The sequence below is a fragment of the Phasianus colchicus genome, chromosome 32, assembly GCF_987193195.1.
Source record: "Phasianus colchicus chromosome 32, bPhaCol1.hap1.1, whole genome shotgun sequence".
Lineage (NCBI taxonomy): Eukaryota > Metazoa > Chordata > Aves > Galliformes > Phasianidae > Phasianus > Phasianus colchicus.
Window position 1 is genome coordinate 2,583,969 of NC_143467.1, and position 15,299 is coordinate 2,599,267.

A 15,299-nucleotide genomic window follows, 5' to 3' on the forward strand; every position below is an offset into this window, starting at 1 on the left:
CCTTAGGGCAATGGATGTCACTGCAGGAAGGTCTCCGTGGAGTGACCTTGATTTGGATGCAGCGTGGCCAACCATCCACCATCTGACACGTGGTTCCTTTCTGGCACTGGATGTTGCTGCAGGAGAGCGGTTCGTGAGCACATTTTGGCCAACCATTGACCATCTTGCACACAGTGCCCAGGGAACAGTGGATGTCCCCACACGACGGCATGGGGCCAACGCATTTGGGCCAACCCTCTAGGATTTTACACGCCATCCCCTTTTGGCAACGGATGTCCTCACAGGTCGGAGTTTTCTGGACATTTGGCACGTGGGGCGCCTTGATGGGACCACACCATGGCCAATCGTTGACCATGTGGCACACAGTCCCATTCTGGCACTGGATGTCATGGCAGGAAGGCGGGTTGTGGACGCAGTGGGGTTGGCCATCGGTCACCTTGCACGAGGTCCCTTTGGGACAGGCAAAATCCTGGCATGGTTTTCCCTGGGATGCTTTGCTTTGGACGCACCGTGGCCAACCATTGACTATTTGGCACTCTGTTCCCTTCTGGCATTGGATGGCGCTGCAGGAGGGTGTGGGGTGGACGCAGTGGGGCCACCCATCCCTCATCTGGCACGTGGTCCTCTTGGGACAGTGCACTCTGCAAGAAGGCTGCGTTGGAGACGCCTTGCTTGGGACACACCGAGGCGAACCTCCCTCCATCCTGCACACCATCCCTCTCTCACAGGGGACGTTGTTGCACGAGACAGGAGGCAATTCCCTCCGGAGGAGCAACTTGTGCACACACTTGGGCCACTCCTCCACCATTTGGCAACGGGTCCCCTTCTGGCACCGAATATCCCGGCAGCTCGGTGAGGCGTGGACGCAGCGTGGCCAATCGTCCACCATCTTGCACCGTGTGCCCTCCCCGCAGCTGAGGTGACGGCATGAAGGTTTGGGGACGCAGCGTGGTTTCCCAGCCACCATCTGACACCGAGTCCCTTCCTTGCAGGGGAACATCCGACACGATGGGGTGGGGATGCACTGAGGCCACCCTCCCACCATCCTGCATCGCGTTCCAGCCTTGCAGTGGAAATTGTTGCACGACGGCAACGGGACGCATTTGGGGACCCCATCCACCATCTTGCATCGAGTTCCTGCTCCACAACGGGTGTTCTTACAGGAAGGCAATGGGACACACTGGGGCCACCCGCCCATCATCCTGCACACCGTTCCCGTATCGCAGTGGAAGTTGTTGCAGGAAGGCAACGGGACGCATTTGGGCATCCCGTCCACCACCTTGCACCGAGTTCCTGCACCACAACGGGTGTTTTTGCAGGATGGCAATGGGATGCACTGGGGTGAGCCATGCACCATCTTGCATTCTGTTCCAGGACCACAACGGGTGTTTTTGCACGAAGGCAACGGGATGCACTGGGGTGAGCCATGCACCATCCTGCACTCTGTTCCTGCTCCACAACGGGTGTTTTTGCAGGAAGGCAGAGGGATGCACTTGGGCCACCCGTCCACCATCTTACACTCTGTTCCATCTTCACAGCGGGTGTTTTTGCAGGAAGGAAGAGGAACACACTTGGGTGACCCATGGACCATCTTGCATTCTGTTCCAGGACCACAACGGGTGTTTTTGCAGGATGGCAACGGGATGCACTGGGGTGATCCATGCACCATCTTGCATTCTGTTCCAGGACCACAACGGGTGTTCTTACAGGAAGGCAGAGGGATGCATTGGGGTGATCCATGCACCATCTTGCATTCTGTTCCATCTTCACAACGGGTGTTTTTGCAGGATGGCAACGGGATGCATTGGGGTGACCCACCGATCATCCTGCACTCTGTTCCTGCATCACAACGGGTGTTTTTGCACGAAGGCAGAGGGATGCACTGGGGTGATCCAAGCACCATCTTGCATTCTGTTCCTGCTTCACAACGGGTGTTCTTGCATGAAGGCAATGGGATGCATTGGGGTGACCCACCGACCATCCTGCACTCTGTTCCTGCATCGCAACGGGTGTTTTTGCACGAAGGCAACGGGATGCACTGGGGTGATCCATGCACCATCCTGCACCGAGTTCCTTCTTCACAACGGGTGTTCTTGCAAGAAGGCAGAGGGATGCACTGGGGTGATCCATGCACCATCTTGCATTCTGTTCCTGCATCACAACGGGTGTTTTTGCAGGATGGCAACGGGATGCACTGCGGAGATCCATGCACCATCCTGCACTCCGTTCCTGCATCGCAACGGGTGTTTTTGCATGAAGGCAGAGGGATGCACTGGGGTGATCCATGCACCATCTTGCATTCTGTTCCATCTTCACAACGGGTGTTTTTGCAGGATGGCAACGGGATGCACTGGGGTGACCCACCGACCATCCTGCACTCTGTTCCTGCTTCACAACGGGTGTTTTTGCACGAAGGCAAAGGAATGCACTGGGGTGAACCATGCACCATCCTGCACCGAGTTCCTTCTTCACAACGGGTGTTCTTGCACGAAGGCAATGGGATGCACTGGGGAGACCCTTGGACCATCCTGCACTCCGTTCCTTCTTCACAACGGGTGTTCTTGCACGAAGGCAAAGGGATGCACTGGGGAAACCCTTGGACCATCCTGCACTCCGTTCCTTCTTCACAACGGGTGTTTTTGCAGGATGGCAACGGGATGCACTGGGGTGAGCCATGCACCATCCTGCACTCCGTTCCAGCACCACAATGGGAGTTCTTGCACGAAGGCAATGGGACGCACCTGGGCTGCCCGTTCAGCATCTGGCATTCTGTTCCAGCTTCACAATGGAAATCCTTGCATGAGTTCTACTGGACACACACGGGGCACCATCCCACACTCTGATCCCAAATCACAGTGGGAATCCTTACAGGATGGCACTGGGATGAAATGAGACATCCCACCCACCGTCCCACACTGATCCCAAATCATGACTGGTGATCCTACAGGTTGGCAACGGGATGAATTGGGACATCCCAAACACCATCCCACACTGATCCCAAATCACGACTGATGATCCTACAGGATGGCAATGAGATGAGCTGGGACATCCCAAACACCATCCCACACTGATCCCAAATCACTGCTGGTGATCCTACAGGATGGCAATGGGATGAGCTGGGACATCCCACCCACCATCCCACACTGATCCCAAATCACTGCTGGTGATCCTACAGGATGGCAATGGGATGAGCTGGGACATACCAAACACCATCCCACACTGATCCCAAATCACAAATGGTGATCCTACAGGATGGCAATAGGATGAACTGGGACATCCCAACCACCATCCCACACTGATCCCAAATCACAATTAGTGATCCTACAGGCTGGCAATGGGATGAACTGGGACATCCCAACCACCATCCCACACTGATCCCAAATCACTGCTGGTGATCCTACAGGTTGGCAACGGGATGAACTGGGACATCCCAAACACCATCCCACACTGATCCCAAATCATATTGGGAATCCTTACAGGATGGCAATGGGATGAACTGGGACATCCCAACCACCATCCCACACTGATTCCAAATCACAAATGGTGATCCTACAGGCTGGCAACGGGATGAACTGGGACATCCCAAACACCATCCCACACTGATCCCAAATCATGTTGGGAATCCTTACAGGATGGCAATGGGATAAACTGGGACATCCCAAACACCATCCCACACTGATCCCAAATCACAATTGTGATCCTACAGGCTGGCAATGGGATGAACTGGGACATCCCACCCACCATCCCACACTGATCCCAAATCACTGCTGGTGATCCTACAAGCTGGCAATAGGATGAACTGGGACATCCCAACCACCATCCCACACTGATCCCAAATCACAAATGGTGACCCTACAGGCTGGCAATGGGATGAACTGGGACATCCCAAACACCATCCCACACTGATCCCAAATCACTGCTGGTGATCCTACAGGTTGCCAACGGGATGAACTGTGACATCCCACCCACCATCCCACACTGATCCCAAATCACTGCTGGTGATCCTACAGGATGGCAATGGGATGAGCTGGGACATACCAAACACCATCCCACACTGATCCCAAATCACAATTGATGATCCTACAGGATGGCAATAGGATGAACTGGGACATCCCAACCACCATCCCACACTGATCCCAAATCACAATTAGTGATCCTACAGGCTGGCAATGGGATGAACTGGGACATCCCCCCACCACCCCAGACTCCATTCCCATATCCCAGTGGCTGCCCTTATGGGAACGAAACGGACCCGGCTCCCCGATGCGCCCTGCGTACCTTTTGGACATGGGTAGTTCTTGCACGAGGGCATTGTGACACATTTGGGTCCATCATCTGAAACCCTACAAACCATACCAGGTCCACAACGGACCCCAGAGCACAGCTTGTTGCTGGTGTGGGGTTGTGGGTCCGCACCTGGGAACGACAACAGGAAGAGTCACAATCCCATATCAGACAGCGGAGAATCCACTCCTCACCAAACGAGGTACCAAAAAAAGGGCAGAAATTCCCAAAGTTTTCCCTCTCTTCTCACTAAAAACTTCTGTTTCTCCACTTCTGTGCGTGAGCCACCCAAAAAATACAGGGTGGGGATTCTCTAGGGGCGTGTATAGGGGTTGGGTTGCCGTGCACCCTTGGGAAAAAGGGGACGGTGCAGTTAGAGGGGCTGAGTGGTTTTGGGGCTAAAAACACCAAATCTGGGCACTGGGAATGAAAAGGGAGAACTGTGAGGAAAAGGTGGATGGGCTCTGGGATTGGAAATGGCGGATTTGGGGTCAAGAAGGGAAAGCAAGGAAAGGGTGGGTGGATTTTGGGGTTATAAATGTTGAATTTGGGGTCAGAAAGGAAAGGATGGATGGATTTGGGGTTATAAATGTTGAATTTGGGGTCAAAAAGGAGAGGATGGATGGATTTGGGGTTATAAATGTTGAATTTGGGGTCGGAAAGGAAAGGATGGATGGATTTGGGGTTATAAATGTTGAATTTGGGGTCGGAAAGGAAAGGATGGATGGATTTGGGGTTATAAATGTTGAATTTGGGGTAAAAAAGGAGAGGATGGATGGATTTGGGGTTATAAATGTTGAATTTGGGGTCAAAAAGGGAAAGCAAGGAAAGGGTGGATGGATTTGGGGGTTATAAATGTTGAATTTGGGGTCAGAAAGGAAAGGATGGGTAGATTTTGGGGGTTGGAAATGGCAGATTTGGGGTCAAAAAGGAAAGAGTAGGCGGATTTTGGGGTTGGAAATGTCAGATCTGGGATTGGAAGCATAAAACAAGAGAAAGGGTTGATGGATTTTGGGGTTGGAAATGCCGAATTTGGGGTTTGAACTGGAAAGGAAGAGAAAATGTGTATGGATTTTGGGGTTGGAAATGGTGGTTTTGGGGTTGGAAGTGGAAAGGAAACGTTGCAATGAAAGGGCGGATGGATTTCAGGGCTGGAAATGGCAGATTTGGGGCTGGAGGTGGAAAGTAAGGGACAGGGTGGATGGATTTTGTGGCTGGAAATGGAAGATATGGGGCTGAAGGGGTGAAGGAAGAGTTGCTGTGAAAGGCTGGATGGATTTTGGGGTTGGAAATGGCAGATTTGGGACTGGAGGTGGAAAGGAAGAATTGCAAGGAAAGAGTGGATGGATTCTGGGGTTGGAAATGTCGGATTTGGAGTTGAAAGGGTAAAGGAAGAGTAAATGTGAAAGGGTGGGAGGATCCGGAGACTGGAAGTGCCAATTTTTGGGGGGGGGTTGGAGGTGGGAGCTGGGAGGAGGGTGGGGAAGGAAGCCCCTAGGGGGATAAAGATGGAGAGGGATGGGGTGGGATTTGGGTGAAAAAACAGCGATTTTGGCCCAGTGGGACTCACCACATCGCAGCAGGAACCAACTCCAGAGGAGAAGCAGGCCGTGAAGCACCATCTTCACCACTCCTCAGAGAGGACTCTAAGAAGGTTTGGGGTCGGGATGGTTGTCACCCCGTTGACACCACAGAGCTCACCCCGAGGGAAGGGGATGGGCGAGGAAGGGACCCCCCCACTCTGCCCCAATTTGGGTCCGTTCCCACCTTAAATTGGGCATCTGATGGAGGGGATCCCATCCTGCCCCACTGTACCCCATAAACCCCCCCCATGGGTGGGCAGTGGACCCCATTCTCCTCCACAGAACCCATTCCCACCTATCAGGATGGGACCCCTATAGCAAAGACCTATCTGGTCCCACAGTCCACTAAAAGAAGGGGGTGAGGGACCACCATACCCAGCCTGCGCCACGGAACCCCATAAACCCACCCCCCCAAAAGTTGGGGGAACCCCAGAGATCCAGCACTCACCATGCCGGAGCTGCAGAGCTGAGCCTCCTCAGAAGGTTCCAAGCTTTTGTAGCAGCCAAGGGGGTGGCTCCAGCCAATGGGATTTGGGTTCCACCCCCCCCCCCCCCCCGTCCCTCCCCCCAAAACCACCCCCACTGGTCCCCATGGAGGGGGTGGGTCCTGGGGGCACGTTGGTCTTTGGGGCAGAGATAAGATCTGGGGTTGGGTGGATTTGGGTCAGAGCTGGCGCCAGTGAGGCGGCTGGGAGGGGGTGGGGTGGGGTGACTGGTCTGTGGTCTTTCCATCCATCTGTACATCCATCCACCCATCTGTCTGTCTATCCATCCACCTTGACGTACATCCCGTACGTCCGTCTGTCCATCCATCCATCCATCCATCCCTCCATCTGTCCGCCTATCCATCCCTCCATCCCTCTAACCATTCTTCCCTCTGCTGATCCCTCCATCCTCCCATTCCTCCTTCCATCCATCCATCCATCCATACATCCACTCATCCATCCATCCATCCATCCATCCTTCCATCCATCCTTCCATCCATCCATCCATCCATCCATCCATCCATCCTTCCATCCATCCTTTCATCCATCCTTCCATCCATCCTTCCATCCATCCATCCTTCCATCCATCTATCCATCCTTCCATCCATCCTTCCATCCATCCTTTCATCCTTCCATCCATCCTTCCATCCATCCTTTCATCCATCCATCCATCCATCCATCCATCCATCCATCCATCCTTCCACCCCATGATCCCTCCGTCCACTCTTCCACCCATCCCTCCATCCATTTCACTGACAGTTCCTTTCTTGATCTTCTTGGCTACCCAATCCTCCACACATTTTTCCATCCAACGATCATTCCATCTGTCCAGTGATCCCTCACTCCATCCCTCCCTCCCTCCATCCGTCCATCCATCCATCCATCCATCCATCCAAACATCCCTCAATCCATCCAACAATCCCTCCATCCAACAATCCCTCCATCCACCCTTCCATCCACCCTTCCATCCATTCTTTCATCCATCCATCCATCCATCCATCCATCCATCCATCCATCCATCCATCCATCCATCCATCCGCATCCATCCACCCAAACATCCCTCCATTCTTTCTCCCATCTCTCCAACCCTCCAAAAACTCTTCCCTCTTTTGATCCCTCTGCCCACCTGTCCCTTCAATGCTCCTTCCATCCAAATATTCCTCCATCCACCCAAAGATCCATTCAACTATGATTTCATCCATCCAACATCCTCTCCATCCATCCACCCATCCATCCATCCATCCCACTCATCCAATATTCCCTCCGTCCATCCATCACCCCCTCCATCCATCCATGATCCCTCAATCCATTCTTCCCTCCATCCATCCATTCAACGATCCTTATACCCATCCCATATTCTCTCCGTTCTTCCATCCATCCATCCATCCCTCCTTCCATTCCTCCATCCATCCATCCATCCCTCCATCCATCCCTCCATCCATCCCTCCATCCATCCATCCATCCATCCATCCATCCATCCATCCATCCATCCATCCATCCATCCATCCAAATATCCCTCAATCCATCCATCCCTCCATCCATTCTTCCATCCATCCATCCAATGATCCCTCCATCCACTGTTCTATCCATCCATCCCTCCATCCACTCTTCCATCGATCCCTTCTTCCATTCCTCCATTCGTCTATCCATCCATCCATCCATCCATCCATCCAAATATCCCTCAATCCACCCACCCACCAATCCATCCATCCATCCATTCTTCCATCCCTCAATCCATCCTTCCTTCCTTCCTTCCTTCCTTCCTTCCTTCCTTCCTTCCTTCCTTCCTTCCTTCCTTCCACCCATCCCATGTTCTCTCCATCCATCCAATGATCCCTCCAATGATCCATCCATCCATCCAAATATCCCTCAATCCATCCAACGATCACTCCATCCACTCTTCCATCCATCCTTCCATCCATCCTTCCTTCCATCCATCCATCCTTCCTTCCATCCATCCATCCATCCTTCCTTCCACCCATCCATCCTTCCTTCCATCCATCCATCCATCCATCCACCCACCCATCCATCCATCCTTCCATCCATCCATCCTTCCTTCCATCCATCCTTCCTTCCATCCATCCTTCCATCCATCCTTCCTTCCATCCATCCTTCCTTCCTTCCATCCTTCCTTCCTTCCATCCTTCCTTCCTTCCATCCATCCATCCTTCCTTCCATCCATCCTTCCATTCATCCATCCTTCCTTCCATCCATCCTTCCATCCATCCTTCCTTCCTTCCATCCATCCATCCTTCCATCCATCCATCCTTCCTTCCTTCCATCCATCCTTCCTTCCATCCATCCTTCCATCCATCCATCCATCCTTCCATCCATCCTTCCATCCATCCATCCTTCCTTCCTTCCTTCTATCCATCCTTCCTTCCATCCTTCCTTCCATCCATCCATCCATCCATCCATCCATCCATCCATCCATCCATCCATCCATCCAAATATCCCTCAATCCACTCTTCCATCCATTCTTCCATCCATCCATCCATCCTTCCATCCATTCATCCTTCCTTCCATCCATCCTTCCATCCATCCATCCATCCTTCTTTCCATCCATCCATCCATCCATCCACCCACCCATCCATCCATCCTTCCTTCCATCCATCCTTCCTTCCTTCCATCCATCCATCCTTCCTTCCATCCATCCTTCCATCCATCCATCCTTCCTTCCATCCATCCAAATATCCCTCAATCCACTCTTCCATCCATTCTTCCATCCATCCATCCAACGATCCCCCCATCCACTCTTCCATCCATTCTTCCATCCATCCTTCCATCCTTCCTTCCATCCATCCATCCACCCACCCCCCCACCATCCATCCTTCCCCCCACCCCAATTCCCCCCACCCATCCCACCATCCCCCCACCCATCATTTTCTCCCTCCCTTCCTCCACCCCGTATCCCACCACCCCCTCTCCACTCACTTCCCACCCCCTCCTCCCCCAACCCCCTCCTCATCTGCCCCATAGACCCCCTTCCCCCCCCCCCTCCCCCCCCAGGACCCATTCTGCTGGACCCGATGTGGGGCAGGGCCGTGTTTGGGGACGCTTGGGTCCCTCTGCTCTCCTGCTCCGGATAATTGGGGACTCGAGGGAGCCTTTTGTTCTCTGGAACAATAGATATGGAAGAAGGGGGGTGCAGGGGTGGGAGGGGGGGGGGGTGGGGGGGAGGAGGACCCAGTTGGCTGGTGGGGCTGTGAAGAGGGGCTGGGGGGGGGTAGGGGGTCCAAATCTTTATGGACCCATAAGGACCCATAGCCTGAATGGGTATGGGGGGAGCCTAGCTGCATCCAGAAAGGACCCCCCCCCCAAAAAAAAAAAACCCACCAATCCTGAATGACTTCCTCAAGGAACCCCCCACCCCCCCCACCCATCACCCCATAGAGAACCAAATATATGGTCGACCCCCCCCCCCATTTTATCCCACGGCACCCCATACGCATCCATGTGTTACCCCCACCCCCCACCCCCCCCAAATTTGGGGAAGGTGAGGGTCCTGTCCCCAATCTCCTTCTACACTGGGGGACCTCAGAATGGGGGGAGGTCCCCCCCCACCCCCTTGGAGACCCCTCCTCCCCCCCCATGCTCCCAAAGGGATCCAGAAGCTCCTCCCCACCCCAAAGACGTGAAGACCCCCCTCCTCACATCCCCGTTAATTGGGGAGTTGGGGAGGTGTGTGACAGGGGGAGGGGGGTTGGGGACAAGCCCCCCCCCCGCCCCCCCCACAAACACACACTCCCCAAGGTGTCCCCAAAAGGCTATGGGTCAGCCCCACCTTCGTTAACGCTAATTGCTGAGCAAATGAACATAGCAGCAGCGGGGCATGATGGCCCAGAGAGCTGCTAACAAGGGGACCCAGATGCTGGGATCCCCCTCCCCATTATCCCGGTGGAGGGGTTGGGGTGCTACCTGGGTAGGATTTGGGGAGGGGGAGAGGGGGGGACGTGGGGGGGGGGGGGGGAGGCGTAAGGGAAATTTGGGAGGTGAATTTTGGGGGTCCCTGGAGGAGGTCGGGAGTCAATGAGGTGATGCTGGTGTGGTTATAGGGGCTGGGGGTCCCTGGGATGATTTGTGGGGGGGTCCTGGTATAGTTTTGGGGGGCTCCAGGGGGGGGTTGGGGGGTCCTAAAGGGGTTGGGGGGGTCCCTGGGATGATTTGTGGGGGGGTCCTGGTGTGGTTTTGGGGGGCTCTAGGGGGGGTTGGGGGGTGCTAAAGGGGTTGGGGGGTCCCTGGGGTGGTTTTGGGGGTCTTGGGTTAATCTGGGGAGGGGTCTTGATGTGGTTTTGGGGGGCTCATAGGGGAGCTGGGGGGTCCTAAAGGGGTTGGGGGGGTCCCTGGGATGATTTGTGGGGGGGTCCTGGTGTGGTTTTGGGGGGGCTTATGGGGGAGCTGGGGGGTCCTAAAGGGGTGGGGGGGTCCCTGGGGTGATTTGTGTGGGGTCCTGGTATAGTTTTGGGGGGCTCCAGGGGGGGTTGGGGGGTCCTAAAGAGGTTGGGGGGGTCCCTGGGATGATTTGTGGGGGGATCCTGGTGTGGTTTTGGGGGGGCTTATGGGGGAGCTGGGGGGTCCTAAAGGGGTTGGGGGGTCCCTGGGATGATTTGTGGGGGGGTCCTGGTGTGCTTTTGGGGTGCTCGTGGGTGGTTGGGGGGTCCTAAAGGGGTTGGGGGGTCCCTGGGATGATTTGGGGGGGGGTCCTGGTGTGGTTTTGGGGGGCTCGTGGGTGGTTGGGGGGTCCTAAAGAGGAAGGGAGGGTCCCTGGGACGGTTTTGGGGGCCCTGGGGTGATTTGGGGAGGGGTCTTGATGTGGTTCGGGGGGCTCATGGAGGGTCTGGGGGGTCCTAAAGGGGTTGGGGGGGTCCCTGGGGTGGTTTTGGGGGTCCTGGGTTAATCTGGGGAGGGGTCTTGATGTGGTTTGGGGGGCTCGTGGGTGGTTGGTGGGGTCCTAAAGAGGTTGGGGGGGTCCCTGGGATGATTTGTGGGGGGGTCCTGGTGTGGTTTGGGGGGGCTCATGGGGGAGCTGGGGGGTCCTAAAGGGTTGGGGGGGTCCCTGGGATGATTTGTGTGGGGTCCTGGTGTGGTTTTGGGGGGGCTTATGGGGGAGCTGGGGGGTCCTAAAGGGGTTGGGGGGTCTCTGGGATGGTCTGTGGGGGGTCCTGATATAGTTTTGGGGGGCTCCAGGGGGGGGTTGGGGGGTCCTAAAGGGGTTGGGGGGGTCCCTGGGATGATTTGTGTGGGGTCCTGGTATAGTTTTGGGGGGCTCCAGGGGGGGGTTGGGGGGTCCTAAAGGGGTTGGGGGGGTCCCTGGGATGATTTGTGTGGGGTCCTGGTATAGTTTTGGGGGGCTCTAGGGGGGGTTCGGGGGTCCTAAAGTGGTTGGGGGGTCCCTGGGGTGGTTTGGGGGGTCCTGGGTTAATCTGGGGAGGGGTCTTGATGTGGTTTTGGGGGGCTTATAGGGAAGCTCGGGGGTCCTAAAGGGGTTGGGGGGGTCCCTGGGATGATTTGTGGGGGGATCCTGGTGTGGTTTTGGGGGGCTCGTGGGTGGTTGGGGGGTCCTAAAGGGGTTGGGGGGTCCCTGGGACGGTTTTGGGGGTCCTGGGTTAATCTGGGGAGGGGTCTTGATGTGGTTTGGGGGGCTCATGGAGGGTCTAGGGGGTCCTAAGGAGGTTGGAGGGGTCCCTGGGATGATTTGTGTGGGGTCCTGGTATAGTTTTGGGGGGCTCTTGGGGATTGGGGGGTCCTAAAGGGGTTGGGGGGTCCCTGGGGTGGTTTGGGGGGTCCTGGGTTAATCTGGGGAGGGGTCTTGATGTGCTTTGGGGGGCTCGTGGGTGTTTGGGGGGTCCTAAAGGGGTTGGGGGGGTCCCTGGGATGATTTGTGTGGGGTCCTGGTATAGTTTTGGGGGGCTCATGGGGGGGTTGGGGGGTCCTAAAGGGGTTGGGGGGGTCCCTGGGGTGGTTTTGGGGGTCTTGGGTTAATCTGGGGAGGGGTCTTGATGTGGTTTTGGGGGGCTTATAGGGGAGCTCGGGGGTCCTAAAGGGGTTGGGGGGGTCCCTGGGATGATTTGTGGGGGGGTCCTGGTGTGGTTTTGGGGGGGCTTATGGGGGAGCTGGGAGGTCCTAAAGGGTTGGGGGGGTCCCTGGGATGATTTGTGTGGGGTCCTGGTATAGTTTTGGGGGGCTCTAGGGGGGGTTGGGGGGTCCTAAAGGGGTTGGGGGGGTCCCTGGGATGATTTGTGGGGGGGTCCTGGTGTGGTTTTGGGGGGGCTTATGGGGGAGCTGGGGGGTCCTAAAGGGGTTGGGGCGGTCCCTGGGGTGGTTTTGGGGGTCCTGGGTTAATCTGGGGAGGGGTCTTGATGTGGTTTTGGGGGGCTTATAGGGAAGCTCGGGGGTCCTAAAGGGGTGGGGGGGTTCCTGGGATGATTTGTGGGGGGGTCCTGGTGTGGTTCTGGGGGGCTCGTGGGTGGTTGGGGGGTCCTAAAGGGGTTGGGAGGGTCCCTGGGATGATTTGTGGGGGGTCCTGGTATAGTTTTGGGGGGCTCCAGGGGGGGGTTGGGGGGTCCTAAAGGGGTTGGGGGGTCCCTGGGGTGGTTTTGGGGGTCTTGGGTTAACCTGGGGAGGGGTCTTGATGTGGTTTGGGGGGCTCATGGAGGGTCTGGGGGGTCCTAAAGGGGTTCGGAGGGTCCCTGGGGTGATTTGTGGGTTGTCCTGGTGTGGTTTTGGGGGGCTCCAGGGGGGCTTAGGGGTCCTAAAGGGTTTGGGGGGGTCCCTGGGATGATTTGTGGGGGGGTCCTGGGTTAATCTGGGGAGGGGTCTTGATGTGGTTTTGGGGGGCTTATAGGGGAGCTCGGGGGTCCTAAAGGGGTTGGGGGGTCTCTGGGATGGTCTGTGGGGGGTCCTGATATAGTTTTGGGGGGCTCTAGGGGGGGTTCGGGGGTCCTAAAGGTGTTGGGGAGGTTCCTGGGGTGGTTTTGGGGTCCTGGGGGGGTCTTGATGTGGTTTTAGGGGCTCATGGGGGGTTGGGGGGGTCCCTGGGATGATGTTCAGGGGGTCCTGATGTGGTTTTGGGGCGCTCATGGGGGGATTGGGGGGTCTTAAAGGGGTTGGGGGGTGATTTGGGGGGTCCTGATGTGGTTTTGTGGGCATCATGGGGGGGTTTAATGGTCCTAAAGGGGTTGGGGAGGTTCCTGGGGTGGTTTGGGGGTCCTGGGGGGGATTTTGGGGGGGGTCCTGATGTGCTTTTAGGGGACTCATGGAGGGTCTAGGGGGTCCTAAAGGGTATGGGAGAGTTCCTGGAGTTGTTTTGGGGGTGCTGGGGAGATTTGGGGGGGTCCTGTTGTGGTTTTGTGGGGGTCATGTGGTGGTTTGGGGGGCCCTAAAGGGGTTGGGGAGGTTCCTGGGGTGGTTTTGGGGTCCTGGGGGGGGGTCCTGATGTGGTTTTAGGGGCTCATGAGGGGTTTGGGGGTCCCTGGGATGATGTTCAGGGGGTCCTGATGTGGTTTTGGGGTGCTCATGGGGGGTTTGGGGGGTCTTAAAGGGGTTGGGGGGATGATTTGGGGGGTCCTGATGTGGTTTTGTGGGGCTCATGGGGGGGTTGGGGGGTCCTAAAGGGGTTGGGAAGGTTCCTGGGGTGGTTTTGGGGTCTTGGGGGGGGCCTGATGTGGTTTTAGGGGCTCATGGGGGGTTGGGGGGGTCCCTGGGATGATCGTCAGGGGGTCCTGATGTGGTTTTGGGGTGATCATGGGGAGGTTGGGGGGTCTTAAAGGGGTTGGGGGGATGATTTGGGGGGTCCTGATGTGGTTTTGTGGGGCTCATGGGGGGGGTTGAGTCGTCCTAAAGGGGTTGGGGAGGTTCCTGGGGTGGTTTTGGGGTCCTGGGGGGGATTTTGGGGGGGTCCTGATGTGCTTTTAGGGGGCTCATGGAGGGTCTAGGGGATCCTAAAGGGTATGGGAGAGTTCCTGGAGTTGTTTTGGGGGTCCTGGGGTGATTTGGGGGGTCCTGTTGTGGTTTTGTGGTGCTCATTGGGGGGGTTTAATGGTCCTAAAGGGGTTGGGGAGGTTCCTGGGGTGGTTTTGGGGTCCTGGGGGGGGGTCCTGATGTGGTTTTAGGGGCTCATGAGGGGTTTGGGGGTCCCTGGGATGATGTTCAGGGGGTCCTGATGTGGTTTTGGGGTGCTCATGGGGGGTTTGGGGGGTCTTAAAGGGGTTGGGGGGATGATTTGGGGGGTCCTGATGTGGTTTTGTGGGGCTCATGGGGGGGTTGGGGGGTCCTAAAGGGGTTGGGAAGGTTCCTGGGGTGGTTTTGGGGTCTTGGGGGGGTCTTGATGTGGTTTTAGGGGCTCATGAGGGGTTTGGGGGTCCCTGGGATGATGTTCAGGGGGTCCTGATGTGGTTTTGGGGTGATCATGGGGAGGTTGGGGGGTCTTAAATGGGTTGAGGGGGGTGATTTGGGGGGTCCTGATGTGGTTTTGTGGGGCTCATGGGGGGGTTGAGTTTTCCTAAAGGGGTTGGGGAGGTTCCTGGGGTGGTTTTGGGGTTTTGGGGGGGTCTTGATGTGGTTTTAGGGGCTCATGAGGGGTTTGGGGGTCCCTGGGATGATGTTCAGGGGGTCCTGATGTGGTTTTGGGGTGATCATGGGGAGGTTGGGGGGTCTTAAATGGGTTGAGGGGGGTGATTTGGGGGGTCCTGATGTGGTTTTGTGGGGCTCATGGGGGGGTTGAGTTTTCCTAAAGGGGTTGGGGAGGTTCCTGGGGTGGTTTTGGGGTCTTGGGGGGGTCTTGATGTGGTTTTAGGGGCTCATGAGGGGTTTGGGGGTCCCTGGGATGATGTTCAGGGGGTCCTGATGTGGTTTTGGGGTGATCATGGGGAGGTTGGGGGGTCTTAAATGGGTTGAGGGGGGTGATTTGGGGGGTCCTGATGTGGTTTTGTGGGGCTCATGGGGGGGT

The 15,299-nt window shown here is 56.4% G+C and overlaps 1 pseudogene; it reads right to left on the bottom strand.

The window, feature by feature from the left end:
- Positions 1–280: 280 nt before the first annotated feature.
- LOC149914054 (uncharacterized) lies at positions 281–4,289 on the bottom strand (annotated as a pseudogene).
- Positions 4,290–15,299: the final 11,010 nt, after the last annotated feature.